The 17,836-nt window shown below is 45.7% G+C and overlaps 1 protein-coding gene across 7 annotated transcripts in view; it reads right to left on the bottom strand.

The window, feature by feature from the left end:
* The window catches only part of robo2 (roundabout, axon guidance receptor, homolog 2 (Drosophila)), a 644,486-nt gene that overhangs the window by 133,868 nt on the left and 492,782 nt on the right, over nucleotides 1-17,836 (bottom strand). The window lies entirely within an intron of this gene.

The raw sequence follows: 17,836 nt of genomic DNA, 5'->3' as shown, positions 1-17,836 counted from the left end.
AGAGCATGCTGATTAGTTAGGAAGTGAACTCTGATTGGTAGAGGCGTTGCCATGGAGACATGCACCCGGTTACGGTAGCTGACAGTTAACTGCCTTCTGCTATTCGTAACGGGCAAGGTACAGGCCATACCTAACCATCCCGTGTTTGCAAAACTCAAAACACAGTATCCAACATTAGATGTGATTCTGCAATTGGACAACATTTGCTAAATGATCCTCAGTGTTCTAAGAATTACGCTGACAACCAATTTAAGATTGTCAGTAGGGCTCGCAGTGAGGCATATTTGTGCATACTGGAAGCTACATATATTAATACACAGGGCCCTGGTCTTTGCAGACGGAAAGAACATGTACAAACATTGCACCTGTTCCAGCTAAACAAAATAAGTGACAGCCATTCACTGGTTCATTCCTCAGGGCAATGCCTTGACCAATCAGAGTCAAGCTGCCTGGCTTAAGTTTCAAACAAAGCTTGACAGTTAACTGTCAGTCACCGTAAACTGGTGCACATCTCCATGACAATGCCTCTACCAATCAGAGTTCACTTGCCAACCAATCAGCACTCTCTTCTCATACAGTATAAAGTCGTTGTTTTCCCCTACATTGGTATTCTTGCGGATTGTCCTTTTGAGTGCAAGACGAAAAGCTTCCACAACATGTCTCTATTTTCAGCAATACTCAAATACCAGATTTTGGAGCAGGAATTCAGCCCTTCGCACATGACTAATTTACCAGTGGGTGAGTTTACTTTTCTTTCTTCAAACACGTATATTTGGACATTGTTTGATGCACAAATGAATCGTTCACCAAAGTGATTTAGAAGAGGCACAAGTGGAACCTATTGACCAAGAACGGCACCTGTCCAAGGTCTTGAGATTTGCAAGGGAAGGAAGGTATACTTTGGAGAAAAAGTAAGAGATATACGGGCAAGAGATTGGGCGAAGGCTGTACGTGAAACAAGAATGCAATTGAACAGCATTTCCCACTTGCATACCTGTTCTACATCAAATCTTCTCAATCAGGTCTCTCAGGAGGATCTTTATAGGGTTCGCACACTGTCTGGTGTGGTACTGTGCCATGCAGACAAGATAAGAACAGGAGTCGGCCATTCAACCACTCGAGCCTGTCCTGCCATTCAATTAAATCATGGCTGATCTGCACCTTAATTCCATCTAACTGGCTTGGTTACATAACCTTTAATACCCTCACCTGACAAGAATCTATCAATGTCAGTTTTGAAATCTTCAATGTACCCCCAGACGCAACAGCATTTTGGGGGAGAGAGTTCCAGATTTCCACTACCCTTTGTGTGAAGAAGTGTTTCCTGACATCACCCCTGAATGTCCCCTTTTTCTGGACTCCCCATACCAGAAGAAGTAGTTTCTCTCTACCCTATCAATCCTCTAATCGTCTTGAACACCTCAATTAGATCATCCCTTAATCTTCTATACTTGAGCAATACAAGGCAAGTTTATGCAACTGGTCCTCATAAGCCCTGATATAATTCTAGTGAATCTGCACTGCACCCCCTCCAAGGCCAATATATCCTTCCTGAGGTGTGGGGCACAGAATTGAATGCAATACTTCAGATAGGGCCTAACCAGAGTGTGATACAATTGTAACATAACGTCCACTCCTTTGACATAATAACTGTTATATTATTTCTTGCACCTGCCAACTAGCTGTTAGTGATTTCTAGCAGTTTCAGGTGGAAACCAATAAGAGGTTTTCTGGAATTGTGTCTGTTTAGGTCTAAGTATGAGCCAGAGCAAAGGGAGTTTTTCACTTAGAGGGGGCCAGTGTACGTTTGGAGGCTGGTAGGTTGAGACAGGTGAGGCACCAACCCTCCTAAAAGTGCAGGTGGGGCCTCAACTCAGGGCGACCAGGCTGAAGTGGAGCTAGATTGTGGCCTCCCTTGGCCTGCTCTTGGAGGCAGCTACCTGCGGTTGCCAAGTCTGACTGGTCGCTGTAGTATAAGGGTCTGAAAGAGTTAATCTTGTGAGAGTGTAAAGAATACCTCCTCCTATGATGGTTTAAGAGATCACATTTGAGAGACACTCAAGAACAGATGTAGCATGGCTTTTGGAGGAGTCACATGGGCTAGTGTGGAGTGTAAACAGTTATAATGTAATAAAGGTTACTATTTAACTACTACAGACTAAGAATCTCTCTGGCTAGATTAAATAAGGTGGCAGCGTACCAAACTAACACATAACATGGTGATCTTCAGTGGGATCAAAAACAACAAAAGTTCTTACCATCCTACAGCCAGAAGAAAAATTTGAAGCCACTAGGTGAAAAGGCCTGACCTGGAGAAAAGTGCCAGAAACTGCAGATTTGGAGAAGAGGCTGAGAGAAGCTCCATAGAAGGGAAGCGTGTTTGCCTGCAAATCAATTCCATCCATCGGATGAGTTACAGCGCTGACGAGGAATCGTGTTAAAAGCCTTTGAAGGGCTTAAAAGTAATTTTCTGAAGGCACCATGCGAGAGTAAAAAAAAGGGGGACAGCCCAATCCTTCTCACGTGCTTAATATGAGGGCAAAGAGCAGGAAACCCCCAAAAAGCGCACAAACTGCTAAATACGTGGGAAACCCCTGAACACAGCAGGGACACTCCATTAATATCAGGGAGTTGAGGGCTATGAGGAGCTGGCATGAAAGAGGAGTTGAGGTCTGGGGCAGATCAACCATAATCTTATTGAATGGTGGGGCAGGCTGAGGGGCCGAATGGCCTACTCCTGCTCCTATTTATTATTTTCTTATGTAACACTCCATTAAAGCAAGCTAACTGGAAAAAAGTTTTTTAAAGGGTGGCACAGTGGCACAGTGGTGAGCACCACAGCCTCACAGCTCCAGCGACCCGGATTCAATTCTGGGTACTGCCTGTGTGGAGTTTGCAAGTTCTCCCTGTGACCATGTGGGTTTTCGCCGGGTGCTCTGGTTTCCTCCCACAGCCAAAGACTTGTAGATTGATAGGTAAATTGGCCATTATAAATTGCCCCTAGTATAGGTAGGTGGTAGGGAATTGTGGGAAGGTGGGGATGTGGTAGGAATATGGGATTAGTATAAATGGGTGGTTGATGGTTAGCACAGACTCAGTGGGCTGAAGGGCCTGTTTCAGTGCTGTATCTCTGAATAAACACTTAAAAAAAAGTCTATAAAATAAAGCAATATGGATCAAACATTGGGAATGCTGGAGAGTTGCCAAAGTCAAGAGAGACCCAATCAGGTTCAAAACTGGGTACTGTGGAAATAAAGGTTTCTCAGATACAGAATTGCAGCTACGTTAGACAGCCAGTCTGAAGCAGAGCAATCAAATAGAGTGTTATATTCTATTGGGGCTATAACAGATGATGTTATTGCCAGACAAGGTCTTAATGAGGTATCTTCCAAATTCAATGAAGTTTTAAAAGCTTTTGATTCTTATTTCAACTTGCAGAGTACTAAGATTTTAGAAAGAGCAAGATTCAACAAAAGGGTCCATAAACTGGGCGAAACAGTCGATGCTTTTATCAATGACCTTTACAGACTAGCTGAAGAATGTGAGTATGGAGACCTTAAAGAAGAATTGATAAGAGATCATATTGTTCTGGGTGTTGCTGATGAATCCATATCAGATCTTTTACAATCTAAAGAAGACCTCACCCTGGATAAAGCTATTCAGCTAGTGAGGCAAGCTGAAGTCCGAAAGAACAAAAGAGCAATCTTGTGAGGGGAAGAAAAACCTTTGTTCAGATAACCTCCTGCCATGTTCAGTTCCTTTACCAGACGGCTGAAAAGAGGCACCAGGAGAAAAGATATATGGTGGTGGGGTAGTGGTGGAAGTGAGATGGGGTGTGGTGGGGAGCAAAAGACACAATTGAACCCTGCCAGCCATGTGGCGTCACAAGTACCCCCAGGCGTGAAAAATGTCCTGCAAATACAGCCGAATGCTTTTATGGCAGAAAAATAGGGCATTTCAGTAAAATATGCCAAAATAAAATCTCAACTACCTCAAAAAGCATTTAAGAATAGAGTGGTTAATGAAGTTAAACAACCTCCTGCTGGAAAGCAATCAGAACATTTTCTTGGCGAGATCAATGATCTGAACCAGGCACTTTGGTCTGCAGATATTTATGTCAACAGACATATTACTAATTTTAAACTCCACACCGGAGCAAGTGTAATGATCTTATCAGACAAAGAGTCGTGGTTATCCACACACTTTCTGCAACCAACAGAAACTCATTACATGGCCCAGGAGTGGTTGAACTTGAAGTAAAGGGGAAGTTGGGCAACACTCCAATACAAGGGAAAACAAATATTAGAAACACTGTATGTCCTAAGAAATTAGGAGTTTTCACTCTTAAGTAGAAGAGCTTGCATTGACCTTCAACTTATAGAGAAAGTAGAAGAAGTTAGACAACAAGAATCCAGGAGTCACTTTCAAGAGGAATTCCTGAAATTGTTTACTGGTCTAGGGAGATTGAGCCAGGGCACAGGGAGAGCCCCCCCCCCCCCACCTCAAACTGAGCACTGCGGAGAGTCCAGACTCCGCCAGAGAGCCCGCCCAATGGAGAAAGAACCCGCACAACATAGCACATCCCGCCTGTCACCCAAAGACCACCAGAACGAGAAAGAGAAATACAGCAAGTTCCTGCAGGAGTTCTGCATGGACAGAGAACGCGGGAAAAAGCAAGTCCAACAAATTCGTCCGCCAATATTGTGAGCAAGGTTGTCCATAACCGAGTCCCAAGGGTAAAAGGATGAAACTCTTCTTCAAATACAGGAGACACTTTACTATAGTGGATGATTTGCTGGTGTTTCACGACAGACTTATGATTCCAGAGTCACTCAGAGTAGATATCTTGAAGAAAATACAGAAGGGTCATACGGGCATAACTAAATGTAGAGCATGGGCACAGGTGTCTGTGTGGTGGCCAAGGATATCAAAGAACTGATTTTGAATTGTAACATATGTGTAGTTCACAGACAGGATCAGAGAGAATCTCTAATTTCGACCTAATTCCCAACTAGACCGTGGGAACAGTTAGCGATGAATTTATTCTTCTTTGATGGAAGATCCAATCTAATTATAGTCAATTACGTCTCAAGATGGATCGAGGTTAAACGGATGTACACAACAATAACAGAGGCAGTCATCAGAGTTTTACAAGAAGTTTTCATAGCACATGGTATACCTGATCAGATAGTATCCGATAATGGACCACAATTTGCAAACAATTACTTCACACACTTTGCTGAAAAATGTGGATTTGTACATCAAACAAGCTCCTCTAGGTATCCACAATCTAATGGAGAAGCTGAACGAGCAGTCAGAACTATTAAAGCAATGTTGAAGAAAAATCAAGATTTCCAATTCACACTTCCTAACACAGAATGGGGAGAAAATTCCGAATGCAACTTCCAATTCTACCCAAGAAATTACTTCCAGGGTTACAAAGCAAGGATTATCAGAGAGTACAAGACAAAGAAAAGTCTTATCAAAAGAAACAAGCTCATAATAATAGCAGAAAATAACATACCAGACGCCAACCGCAGTTGTCAGCAGGGCAAAAGTTATGGGTACGAGACCAAAACAGAGAAGGAGCAAATCTCCAGAAAGAGGGGAATCAACAGCGATCTTATCTACTAAGAAGTTCAGAAGGTACCATAAGAAGAAATAGAAGGAATCTTATTCCTTTACAGCAAAGAAGTCAATCGGTCACACATTTAGACGAATCATACATCGAGCCAGAATATTCAGAAAGCACCGAATACTACAAAGCTTAATGAAGGCCACCCACGTCAAGACATAAGAGATCAGAGAAAAACTATCAATCTTCCATATCTGATGACAACAAGATCAAGGAGAGTTGTGAACCCTCCTGACAGATTGAATCTAAGAAGTCACAGACTTGGGAAGAGATGGGGTAGTATGTAAATTAAAAAGTGAATGTATGTAAAGATATATTTGGATAAAGACTTGGGGAAGATCTGAAAGGGTTAATCTTGAGAGAGTGTAAAGAATACCTCCTACCATGATGATGTAAGCGATCACATGTGAGAGACACTCAAACAGATGCAGCATGGCTTTTGCAGGAGTTACACGGGGCAGTGTGGAGTGTAAATAGTTACAATGTAATAAAGATTAGTGTTTAACTATTACAGACTAAGAATCTCTCTGGCTAGATTAAATAAGGTGATAGCGTACCAAACCAACATATAACAGACACATTCCTGGAGGTTTCATGGCATGACCTTCTGCCTCCGACTGTCCCACCCTCCCACAGTCCTCCAGCTTTGGTTGCCCAACATGTCCATCTTCACAGTGTCCCACCTTCCCACAGCCAATTGGAAAGCCAACAGGCTCTTTGTTGCCTGATTGGATGATCCTTCAGTGTCAGGCGAACAGCCTTTACTTTTCCATCAGCAGCATTTTCATAACAATTAAATAAATATTTTTTTTCCATATCGCTATGATTTTTTTTCACCAGGAATTTTCTCCCTGCTGTGTCCTGGAGATTACTCTGCAATTCCTGGAGACTCAGGGTTGCCAACCCACCATAATTGCCCAGGAGTCTCCAGTCACTGAGGATAAATCTCCAGGACATGGCTGCAAGCAAAACTCACAGGGGATGAAAAAAATGTTTTTTTAATTGTCTTTGAAATTCCTGTTAGGTATAAGAATATTGGAGATCGGAACCAAGCCTGTTTGACTGACAGACAAGAAGTTCCCAAACAGGTAAAAAAAATGTCTGTTTGCTTTTTGATTGGCCATGGGAAGGCGGGACACCATGAGAATGGACATGTCGGGTAGTCAACAGCAGGAGTGCAGGGGCGGGACAATTGAAGGCGGGAGGTCATGTGGTGAAACTTCCAGGAATATGCCCAAGAGTTGGCAACCCTCTGGAAACTCAAGGGAATCCTGGAGGGTTGGCAAGCCTACCTCCATTTGACCCCATGAACATCAGTGGGAATGAGGGGTCCACTTACCTTCCAGGAGCGGACCTGTGGGGAGAACGCCAAGAGCGGAGCCGATAAATTGAGCCCGAGGATCGAGGTCCAGTCACTTACCTTCCAGGAGCAGGGTGGGCAGGAGTCCAGGTGTGCCAGAGTTTGAAAACAAAGTGAGCAATGATGTCTGAGGAAAGCTGCAAGGTGATTGGTTGGTGAGTAACTGCTGTTGGGGAATAACTCTAAGTAGCTGGGTAAGTAACTAAAAGCAAAGGGAACGGTCTTCAGTTGTCCTCCTGTGCAATGTGGGAAGTTAGGGACACTTCCAATGTCCAGAGCGAACACATGTGCAGGAAGTGTCTCCAGCTGCAGCTATTCGAAATACACGTTTTGGATCTGAAGCGGCAGCTGGAGACACTGTGCAGCATCCGTTAGACTGAGATCATCGTGGATAGCACGTACAGGGACATGGTCACACCGCAGGTAAAGACTGCTCAGACAGAAAGGAAATGGGTGACCACCAGGCAGAGTAGAAGAATTAGGCAGGTAGTGCAAGAGTCTCCTGGGTCCATCTCCCTAACTAACATATTTTCCACTTTGGCTACTGTTGGAGGAGATAGCTTCTCAGGGGAATGCAGCAAGAGCCAAGTCTGTGTCACCATGGGTGGCTCAGCTGCACAGGAGGGGTGGAAAAGGAGTGAAAGAGCTATAGTGATAGGGGATTCTATCGTAAGGGGTACAGATAGGCATTCCTGTGGCCACAAATGTGACTCCAGGATGGTATGTTGCCTCCCTGGTGCTAGGGTCAAGGATGTCACGGAAGGGCTGCAGGATATTCGGAAGGGGGAGGGTGAACAGTCAGAGGTCGTGGTACACATTGGTACCAACAACATAGGTAGAAAGAGGGATGAGGTCCTGCAACAAGAATTTAGGGAGCTAGGTAGCAGATTGAAAAGCAGGACCTCAAAGGTTGTAATCTCTGGATTACTCCCGGTGCCACGAGTTTAGGAATAGGAGGATAGAGCAGATGAATGCGTGGCTGAGGAGGTGGTGCAGGAGGGAGGGCTTTAGTTTCCTGGATCATTGGGTCTGTTTCTGGCAAAGGTGGGACCTGGACAAGTTGGACGGGTTGCACCTGAAACGGAACGGGACCAACATCTTGCTGGGAGGTTTGCTAGTGCTGTTGGGGGGGTTTAAACTAATTTGACACGGGGGGTGGGATACAGAGTGGAGTCACAGTAGGGGGTGATGCACAATCAAATATAAAAGAGAAACTGAGTAAGTCTGGAAGGCAGAGCAAATATAGACCTTTTAAGGCACAAGTGAAAAATGCAAGGCTGGATTGCATCTATTTTAATGCAAGGAGTCTTACTAGTAAGGCAGATGAATTGAGGGCGATGATTAGCACAAGGGATTATGATATTATTGCTATCACAGAGACATGGTTGAGGGAGGGGCAGGATTGGCAGCTCAATATTCCAGGGTATAGAATCTACAGGCGAATCAGGGGAGGGAGTAAAAGAGGAGGTGGCATTGCACTGTTGATCAAGGAGTCAATTACTGCAGTAAGGAGGGCTGACATCTTGGAAGGTTATTCAAATGAGGCCATATGGGTAGAACTTAAAAACAAAAAGGGGGCAATCACTTGGCTGGGAGTGCACTACAGGCCTCCAAACAGTCAGGGAGAGATAGAGGAGCAGATACGTAGGAAAATCTCAGAAGTGTAAAAATAATAGGGTAATAATAGTGGGGGATTTCAATTTCCCAATATCAACTGGGATAGTCTTAGTGTTTTTGTCTTTGCGGACGATGCTGCGTTAACATCCCACACAGATGAGTATCTGTAGAGACTCATCGACAGGATTGCGGCTGCCTGCAATGAATTTGACCTAACCATCAACCTCAAGAAAATGAACATCATGGGACAGGACATCAGAAATGCTCCATCCATCAATATCGGTGACCACGCTCTGGAAGTGGTTCAAGAGATCACCTGCCCAGGCACCACACATGTGCCAGGCAATGACCATCTCCAACAAGAGAGAATCTAACCATCTCCCCTTGACATTCAATGGCATTACCATTGCTGAATCCCACTCTATCAACATCCTAGGGGCTACCATTGACCAGAAACTGAACTGGAGTAGCCATATAAATACCGTGGCTACAAAAGCAGGTCAAAGGCTAGGAATCCTACGGTGAGTAACTCACCTCCTGACTCCCCAAAGCCTGTCCACCATCTACAAGGCACAAGTCAGGAGTGTGATGGAATACTCTCCACTTGCCTGGATGGGTGCAGCTCCAACAACATTCAAGAAGCTCGACGCCATCCAGGACAAAGCAGCCCGCTTGATTGGCACCCCATCCACAAATATTCACTCCCTCCACCACCGACGCACAGTGGCAGCAGTGTGTACCATCTACAAGATGCAATGAAAGAATGCACCAAGGCTCCTTTGACAGCACCTTCCAAACCCACGACCCCTATCAACTAAATAGACAAGGGCAGAAAATGCATGGGAACACCACCACCTGCAAGTTCCCCTCCAAGCCACACACCATCCTGACTTGGAACTATATCGCCGTTCCTTCACTGTCGCTGGGTCAAAATCCTGGAACTCCCTTCCTAACAGCACTGTGAGTGTACCTGCCCGACATGGACTGCAGCGGTTCAAGAAGGCAGCTCACCACCACCTTCTCAAGGGCAGTTAGGGATGGGTAATAAATGCTGGCCTGGCCAGCGACGCCCACATCCCATGAATGAACAAAAAAAAGGCTCAACTATCACCAGTAACCTGTCTCTCAATGCAGAAATCAACAAGCGCGTGGGAAAGGCGTCCGCTGCTAAGTCCAGACTGGCCAAGAGGGTGTGGGTAAATGGCACACTGACACGGAACACAAAAGTCCGAGTGTTTCAAGCCTGTGTCCTCAGTACCTTGCTCTACGGCAGCGAGGCCTGGACAACATATGTCAGCCAAGAGCAACATCTCAACTCATTCCATCTTCGCTGTTTTAGAGAATCCATGGCATCAGGTGGCAGGACTGTATCTCCAATGCAGAAGTCCTCGAGGCAGCCAATATCCCCAGCATATGCACCCTACTGAGCCAGTGGCGCTTGAGATGGCTTGGCCATGTGAGCCACATGGAAGATGGCAGGATCCCCAAGGACACATCGTACAGTGAGCTCGTCACTGGTATCAGGCCCACCGGCCGTCAATGTCTCCACTTTAAAGACGTCTGCAAACGCGACATGAAGTCCTGTGACATTGACCACAAGTTGTAGGAGTCAGTTGCCAGTGATCGCCAGAGCTGGCGGACAGCCGTAAAGGCGGGGCTAAAGAGTGGCAAATCGAAGAGACTTAGCAGTTGGCAGGAAAAAGACAGATGTGCAAGGAGAGAGCCAGCTGTGTAACAGCCCCGACAACCAATTTTATCTGTCGTGCCTGTGGAAGAGTCTGTCACTCTGGAATTAGCCTTTATAGCCACTCCAGGCGCTGCTCCACAAACCACTGACCACCTCTAGGTGCTTACCCATTGTCTCTCGAGACAAGGAAGAAGACGAAGAAGAAGACGAAGACGAAGAAGAAGAAGAAGTAGTGCAAAAGACTTAAAGGGGGTGGAATTCTTAAAATGCATACAGGACAGCTTTTTGAGCCAATATGTAGAAAGTCCCACAAGAGAAGGGGCAGTACTGGACGTAAACCTATGGAATGAAGCCTGACAAGTGGTAGAAGTGTCAGTGGGGGAGCATTTCAGGGATAGTGACCAAAACTATGTAATATTTAAGGTAGTTATAGAAAAGGACAACGATGGGCCAGAAATAAAGGTACTGAATTGGGGGAAGGCTGATTTCAATATGATAAAACAGGATCTGGCCAAAGTGGACTGGGAGCAGCTACTTGTAGGAAAGTCTACATCAGACCAGTGGGAGTCATTCAAAGAGGAAATTGTGAGAGTTCAGAGCCAACATGTACCCGTTAAGGTGAAGGGTAGGACCAACAAGTCCAGGGAACCCTGGATGTCAAGGGCTATAGAGGATTGGATCAGGAAACAAAAGGAGGCTTATGGCAGATTCAGAGCACTGAAAACAGCGGAGGCACTAGAGGAGTATAGAAAGTGTAGGTGGGTACTTAGAAAAGTAATTAGGAGAACAAAGAGGGGACATGAAAAAATACTGGCTGGCAAGTTAAAGGAAAATCCTAAGGCATTTTATAAGTATATTAAGGACAAGAGGATAACCAGGGAAGTGTTCACTATGGAGAAGGACGATGTAGGTGTAGAGATCAGGGAGGGGGATTGAGATATACTTGAACATATTAGCATTGAAAGGGAGGAAGTATTAGCTGTTTAAGTGGGCTTAAAAGTGGATAAATCCCCAGGCCCAGATGAGATGTATCCCAGGCTGTTATCTGAGGCAAGGGAGGTGATAGCAGGGGCTCTGACACAAATTTTCACATCCTCTCTGGCCACAGGAGAGGTACCTGAGGATTGGAGGACAACGAATGTGGTACCATTATTCAAGAAGGGTAGCAGGGATAAACCAGGTAATTATAGGCCCGTGAGTCTAACATCAGTGGTTGGGAAACTATTGGAAAAAATTCTGAGGGGCAGGATAAATCTCCACTTCGAGAGGCAGGATTAATCAGAGATAGTCAGCATGGCTTTGTTAGGGGGAGATCATGTCTAACTAACTTGATTGAATTTTTCAAGGCAGTGACGAGATGTGTAGATGAGGGTAAAGCAATTGATGTAGTCAACATGGACTTCAGTAAGGCTTTTGCTAACGTCCCACATGGGAGATTGCTTAAGAAGGTAAGAGCCCATGGGATCCAGAGCAATTTGGCAAATTGGATCCAAAATTGGCTTAGTGGCAGGAAACAGCGGGTGACGGTCGAGGGTTGTTATTGCGAGTGGAAATCTGTGACCAGTGGTGCACCGCAGAGATCGGTGCTGGGACCCTTGCTGTTTGTAGTGTGCATTAATGATTTAAACATGAATATAGGAGGTATGAACAGTAAGTTTGCAGGTGACACAAAAATTGGTGGTGTTGTAAATAGTGAGGAGGAAAGCCTCAGATTACAGGATGATATAGATGGGTTGGGAAGATGGGTGGAGCAGTGGCAAATGGAATTTAATCCTGAGAAGTGTGAGGTAATGCATTTTGGGAGGCCTAACAAGGCAAGGGAATATACAATGGATGGTAGGACCCTAGGAAGTACAGAGGGTCAGAGGGACCTTGGTGTACTTGTCCATAGATCACTGAAGGCAGTAGCACAGGTAGATAAGGTGGTTAGGATACTTACAGGCATATGGGATACTTGCCTTTATGAGCCGAGGCATAGAATATAAGAGCAGGGAGGTTATGAGGTGATGGTGCAGCTCTTCTTGATAGTTATAAGCTCACAGTTCTGGTATCATACTTGCAAATCTTTTTTGCATTTGCTCCAGTGCCACCATATCCGATTCTTTTTTAAATCCTGCCGTGACTGGCTCACTATAGGCCTGAAAAATGCCTTTGATTTAGTGAAAGAGAGGTGCATGAAATTATGGAAACATTTAGAACAGCAGCACACTATCAAAGTTCCTCTCATGTGATCCTTTCAATAAGCCAAGTTTGGGTCGGAACAGACAATATTCCAGGTCCAACACCAAACTTTTGACTGTAATGGTCCACCAGGAAATGAACCTTCTCAGCACAGATGCCAATAGAGTAGAGATAGTCACTAATACATATTAAATTGGGACAATTTAATTGTTTCAATTTAGTATACTGTATTCGTTGCTCATGATGTGGTCTCCTCAACATTGGGGAGACCAAACGCAGATTGGATGACCGCTTTGCGGAACACCTCTGCTCAGTCCGCAAGCATGACCCCAAGCTTCCGGTTGCTGGCCATTTCAACACACCCCACTGCTCTCATGCTCACATCTCTGTCCTGGGATTGCTGCAGTGTTCCAGTGAACATCAACGCAAGCTCAAGGAACAGCTCCTCATTTACCCATTCGGCACAATACAGCCTGCCGGACTGAACATTGAGTTCAATAATTTCAGAGCATGACGGGCCCCCCACCTTTTTATTTTTAGTTATTTTTTTCTTTTTTCTTTGTTTATTTTATTTTAGTTTGTTTCTACAGTGCCTACCCACTGTTTTTTTCATGTTTTTGCTTTGGGCCAGGGCTGTTCATTTTTCTGTCAATTCACACCCTCTCTGCACTAATGCTTTGTCTTTCACCACATCATTAACATACCGTTTGCCTTTGCTCCATGCCCTTCTGGTCAGTTAGTCTCTTCAATCTTGTCCTATCAACACTTTCTCTTTTGTTATCTCTTGCCCCACCCCCGCTTTACTTGCTTAAAACCTATTACATTTCAAACGTTTGCCAGTTCTGATGAAGGGTCACTGATCTGAAATGTTAACTCTGCTTCTCTCTCTATAGACACTGCCAGACCTGCTGAGTATTTCCAGCATTTCTTGCTCTTCATTCAGATTTCCAGCATCTGCAGTATTTTGTTTTTATATTAAATTGGGAGACTGACTCAAGGATCAACCACAAACTAAAATGTCACACATGTACAGCTAAGGACTCTGCAGAGATTGGGACCTATGAGTGTTTGATGGGGACAGTGTAGAGGGAGCTTTACTCTGTATCTAACCCCTTTTTTTTCTCATGTCCAGCAATGAGTTCCTTTTTGATGTTTGTGACAGGGGTATATTGATGGCACAGTATAGAGAGAGTTTTACTCTGTATCTAATCCATAGTGTACCTGCTCAGGGAGTGTTTGATGGGGACAGTGTAGAGGGAGCTTTACTCTGTATCTAACCCCGTACTGTACCTGCCCTGGGAGTATTTGATGGGGGACAGTGTAGAGGGAGCTTTACTCTGTATCTAACCTGTCCTGTACCTGCCCTGGGAGTGTTTGATGGGGACAGTGTAGAGGGAGCTTTACTCTGTATCTAACCCCGTACTGTACCTGCCCTGGGAGTGTTTGATGGGGACAGTGTAGAGGGAGCTTTACTCTGTATCTAACCCCGTACTGTACCTGCCCTGGGAGTGTTTGATGGTACAGTGTAGAGGGAGCTTTACTCTGTATCTAACCCCGTACTGTACCTGCCCTGGGAGTGTTTGATGGTACAGTGTAGAGGGAGCTTTCCTCTGTATCTAACCCAGGGTTGTCCAACATACAGTCTGCGGGTCAGCATCCGGCCCCTCAAAGGTTTCTATCTGACCCGCGGATATATTTCAGAGATGAGAAATTTCCCATTATCTTCTTCTTCCAGACCGGCTTTTTAAAAAGATCACAAGTCAGTTTCACAGCTGACAGTTGCTGACATCGGAAACAGCAGTTTCCCAACTTTAGACAGACTCAGGGTTTTCCGGCAGGCTTTTCAAAAAAATTTCAGAACTCGCTGGAAAACCCCAAATCTGTCACGAGTTGGAAAACCTCTGTTCCTGATGTCAGCACTTTTCAGCTGTGAAACTGACTCATGATCTTTTTTAAAAAACTGACCAACCACAAAGCTGCTGTGCTGAGTGCTCCCGCTCCCTGCAATTATCAGAGAGGAAGAGAGAGAGAGAGGGACAGTGAGAGAGAGAGAGAGAGAATTACACAGAGAGAGAGAGGGACAGTGAGAGAGAGAGAGAGAGAGAGAATTACACAGAGAGAGAGAGGGACAGAGAGAGAGAGACAAAGAGAGAGAATTACACAGAGAGAGGGCCAGAGATACGGCCAGGGAGAGAGTGAGAGAGGCAGACAAAGTCAGAGATAGAGAAAATTACACAGAGAGAGAGGGATTGAGAGCGAAAGGGACACAGAGAGAGGGACGGAGAGAGAGGGGGGGGGACAGAGATAGGGACAGGGAGAGAGTGAGAGAGGCGGATAAAGACAGAGAGAGAAAAATTACAGAGAGAGGCATAGAGAGTGAAAGGGATACAAAGAGAGGGACAGAGAGAGAAGGACAGAGAGAGAAGGACAGAGAGGGGGGTGGACAGAAGAGAGAGCAGGGGCAGAGAGAGAGAAGGACAGAGAAAGAGGGGGGAACAGAGAGAGGGAAACGCAGAGAGAGAGAGAGAAGGGGGGGCATAAAGAGAGAGGGGGGGGTACAGAGCAGGGGGGAGACAGAGAGACAGAAAAACAGAGGGGGCAGAGAGAGAGTGCATAGAGAGAAAAATAGGGGAAGAAAGAGCAGGGGGAGAGAGAGAGGACAGGGGGACCAAGAGAAAAAGAGTGGGGGACAGAGAGTGATCAAGATCACTGCTGACAGATGGACATCTATTCTGAATACTCCACATCACTACAAGAAGTGTGCGGGCAAACATTGACTACTTGTGCAAGCCAAAAAATGCCAGGGATCTCACTGAATCAGTATCCAACATAGTGATGAGAAAGTAAGTCAATAAATTAATCTTCTTATTTAAAGCTTCTTCACAAAAATGCACATTTGTTATTGTTTTGATTAATAGTAAGATACATTTTTAATGCCTTTATCTTTCCGAAATTGTCTCACCTGCCCTCTGTGTAAGACAAAAATTGTAATGTGGCCCCGCCCCCCGCAAAGATGACAAACAAGGGGAGGTGGTGGCATAGTGGTAATGTCACTAGTCTGGTAACCCAGAGCCCCAGGCGCAATGATCTGTGGCACGGGTTCAAATCCCAGCACGTCAAATGGTGGAATTTGAATTCAATTAATAAATCTGGAATTCAAAAGCTAGTCTAGTGGCGATCATAAACCATTGTTGATGGTTGTAAAAACCCATCTGGTTCACTAATGTCCTTCAGGAGAGGAAATCTGCTGTTCTTACCTGGACTGGCCTACAAGTGACTCCAGGCCAACAGCAAGGTGGTTGACTCTGAAACGACCGAGCAAGCCACTCAGTTGTATCAAGCGCTACAAAGCCTACGAAAAGGAATGAAACCGGATGGACCACCCGCATCAACCTAGGCACTGGAAATGACAACGGCAAACCCAGGCCTGTCGACCCTGCAAAGTCCTCCTTACTAACAGCTGGAGGTCTTGTGCCAAAGTTGGGAGAGCTGTCCCACAGACTAGTCAAGCAACAGCCTGACACAGTCATACTCACGGAACCATACCTTGCATGCACTGTCCCAGATAACACCATCACTGGGTGTATCCTGTCCCACCAGCAGGACAGACCGAGCAGAGGTGGCTGCACAGTGGTATACAGTCGGGAGGGAGTTGCCCTGGGAGTCCTCATGTAGTCTCATGGCATCAGGTCAAACATGGGCAAAGAAACCTCCTGCTAATCACCACCTACTGCACCCCCTCAGCTGATGAATCAGTACTCCTCCATGTTGAACAGCACTTGGAGGAAGCACTGAGGGTGGCAAGGGTGCAGAATGTAGTCTGGGTGGGAACTTCAATGTCCATCAGCAAGAGTGGCTCGGTAACACCACTACTGACTGAGCTGGCTGAGTCCTGAAGGACATAGCTGGATCTGTGGCAAGTGGTGAGGAGCCTGTCGTAGATGCATCTGTCCATGACAGTACTGGTAGGAATGACTACCGTATAGTCCAAGTGGAGACAAAGTCCTGACTTTACATTGAGGATAGCCACCATCGTGTTGTGTGGCACAAAAACCATTGCAAATGGGATAAATTCTGAACAAATCTAGCAAGTCAAAACTGGGCAGCCATGAGGCGCTGTAGGCCATCAGCAGAATTGTATTCAACCACAACTTGTAACCTCATGGCTCGGCATATCCTCCACTCTAACATTACCATCATGTCGGGGGACCAACCCTGGTTCAATGAATTGTGCAAGAGGGCATGCCAGGAGCAGCACCAGGCGTACCTCAAAATGAGGTGTGAACCTGGTGAAGCTACAACACAGGACTACTTGCATGCTAAACAGTGGAATCAGCATGCAATAGACAGAGCTAAGCGATCCCACAACCAATTGATCAGATCTAAGCTCTGCAGTCCTGCCACATCCAATCATGAATGCTGGTGGACAATTAAACAACTAACAGGAGGAGGAGGCTCCACAAACACGCTCATTCTCAATGATGGGGGAACCCAGCACATCAGTGCAAAAGACAAGGCTGAAGCATTTGCATTCATCTTCAGCCAGAACTACCAAGTGGATGATCTATCTCGGCCTCCTCCTGAGGTCCCCAACGTCGCAGATGCCAGTCTTCAGCCAATCTGATTGACTCCACGTGATATCAAGAAACGGCTGAAGGCACTGGATACTGCAAAGGTTATGGGCCCTGACAACATTCCGGCAATAGCACTGTGCTCGAGAACTAGCTGCGCCCCGAGCCAAGCTACAACACTGGCATCTACCTGGCAATGTGGAAAATCGCCCAGGTATGTCCTGTGCACAAAAACCTGGACAAATCCAACCAGGTTAATTACTGCCCCATCAGGCTACTCCCGATCATCAACAAAATAATGAAAGGGGTTTTCGACAATGCTATCAAATGGCACTTGTTCAGCAATAACCTGCTCACTAACACTCAGTTTGGGTTGTGCCAGGGCCACTCAGCTCCTGACCTCATTACAGCCTTGGTCCAAACATGGACAAAAGAGCTGAACACAACATGTGAGGTGGGAGTGACTGCCCTTGACATCAAGGCTGCATTTGACAGAGTGTGACATCAAGGAGCCTGAGCAAAATTGGAGTCAATAGGAATCAGGGGGAAAACTCTCCACTGGTTGGAGTCATACCTAGTACGTTGTGGTTGTGGTTGTTGGAAGTCAATCATCGCAGTCGCAGGACATCACTGCAGGAGTTCCCCAGGGTAGTGTGCTCGGCCTTCAGCTGTTTCATCAGTGACCTTCCCCCCATCATAAAGTCAGAGGTGGGGATGTTCACTGATGATTGCACAATGTTCATCACCATTCGCAACTCCTCAGATACTGAAGCAGCCCGTGTTCC

Source organism: Heterodontus francisci, chromosome 10 (assembly GCF_036365525.1).
Source record: "Heterodontus francisci isolate sHetFra1 chromosome 10, sHetFra1.hap1, whole genome shotgun sequence".
NCBI classification, from domain to species: Eukaryota; Metazoa; Chordata; class Chondrichthyes; order Heterodontiformes; family Heterodontidae; genus Heterodontus; species Heterodontus francisci.
Note: the sequence above shows the minus strand (reverse complement) of the source record. Positions and strands in the feature narration are given on the sequence as shown.